This window comes from Mobula birostris, unplaced genomic scaffold (genome assembly GCF_030028105.1).
Source record: "Mobula birostris isolate sMobBir1 unplaced genomic scaffold, sMobBir1.hap1 scaffold_651, whole genome shotgun sequence".
NCBI lineage: Eukaryota > Metazoa > Chordata > Chondrichthyes > Myliobatiformes > Myliobatidae > Mobula > Mobula birostris.
The window spans coordinates 139,399-141,040 of NW_027278370.1; positions in this window are offsets into that span (position 1 = coordinate 139,399).

Below are 1,642 nucleotides of genomic sequence, written 5' to 3' on the forward strand. Positions count from 1 at the left end.
TGCAGCTGAGTTCAGGCCTGTGATGCTGACACTTCCCACGCCTTCCAGGTAGCCAGGGAGAAGCTGAAGATTGGGTTTAGACCATAAGACCATAAGATATAGGAGCAGGCCATTCAGCCCATCGATTCTGCTCCGCTATTCAATCATGGGCTGACCCAAATCTTCCAGGCAGGAGAATGGGGGCAGAGGGGGATAATAAATGAGCCATGAAGGGATGGTGAAGCAGACTTGATGGGCCGAATGGCCTAATTCTAACCCAAATGGAGCAGGTTCAATGGGCCAAATGGCCTAATTCTAACCCGAGTAGAGCAGACTCAGTGGGCTGAATGGCCTAATTCTAACCTGAATGGAGCAGACTTGGGCCGATTGGCCTAATTCTATCCCAAATGGAGCAGACTCGATGGGCTGAATGGCCAAATTCTAACCCAAATGGAGCAGACTCGATGGGCTGAATGGCCTAATTCTAACCCGAATGGAGCAGACTCGATGGGCTGAATTTTGTTCTAACCCGAGTGGAGTAGATTCAATGGGCCGAATGGCCTATTTCTAACCCAACTGGAGCAGAGTCGATGCTCCTATGTCTTATATACTGTGGGGGTTTCAGAAAGAGTGCAGAGAAGATTCACCAGCACCTGCCTGGATCAGAAACCATGTCATATGTGGAAAGACTGTGTGAGCTAGCACTTGTCTCCGTGGAGCGAACGAGGGTGAGAGATGACTTAATAGAGGTGTACAAGATGATAAGAGGTATAGATTGAGAGGACCGGCAGAGACTTTTTCCCAGGGTGGGAATGACTCATATGAGGGGGTTTTCATTTTAAGGTGATATCAGATGTAGGGTTTTTTCCACATAGAGAGTGTGATGGGTGCATGGAATACACTGCCAGGAGTGCTGCGAGAAGCAGGTTTATTAGGGACGTTTAGGAGACTTAGGGAGTCACATGGATGGTAAAAAATCATCCAGTCGCACTCACATCTACAGTGATGAAGTGCTTTGGCAGGTTGGTTATGGCTAGAACTATCTCCTGTCTCAGCCAGCATTTGGACCCACTGCAATTTGCCTATTGCCACAGTAAGTCCATAGTGGATTGAATCTCACTGGCTCTCCACACGACCTTGGATCAAGTCAAGTCGCTTTTTATTGTCATTTTGACCCTAAGCCGCTGGTACAGTACACAGTAAAAACAAAACAACGTTCCTCCAGGACCCTGGTGCTACATGAAACAAGACAAAACTACACTAGACTATGTGAGACAGCACAAGGCTACACTAGACTATGTGACTAGAGCAGAACAAGACACAGAAGACGTCCTGGTCATCCACTGCACCTAGTCCCATCTCCAGCCGTCTCGACTCTTGTCTTGCTGCTGGATCCAGATGGGAATTGGGAAGAGAGAGTGAGGCTGACGCTGCGCAACGCTCCCTCACTTAAATCCAAATCACGCGTTAGTCTCGACACCATCATAATGGTGTCGAGGTCCTCATCGACGACAATGATGGACAAACAACAGCAACAACACTAGACTATGTAAAACAACACAAAAACTACACTAGATTACAGACCTACACAGGACTACATAAAGTGCACAAAACAGTGCAGGGCAGTACAATAATTAATAAACAAGACAATAGGCACAGTAGA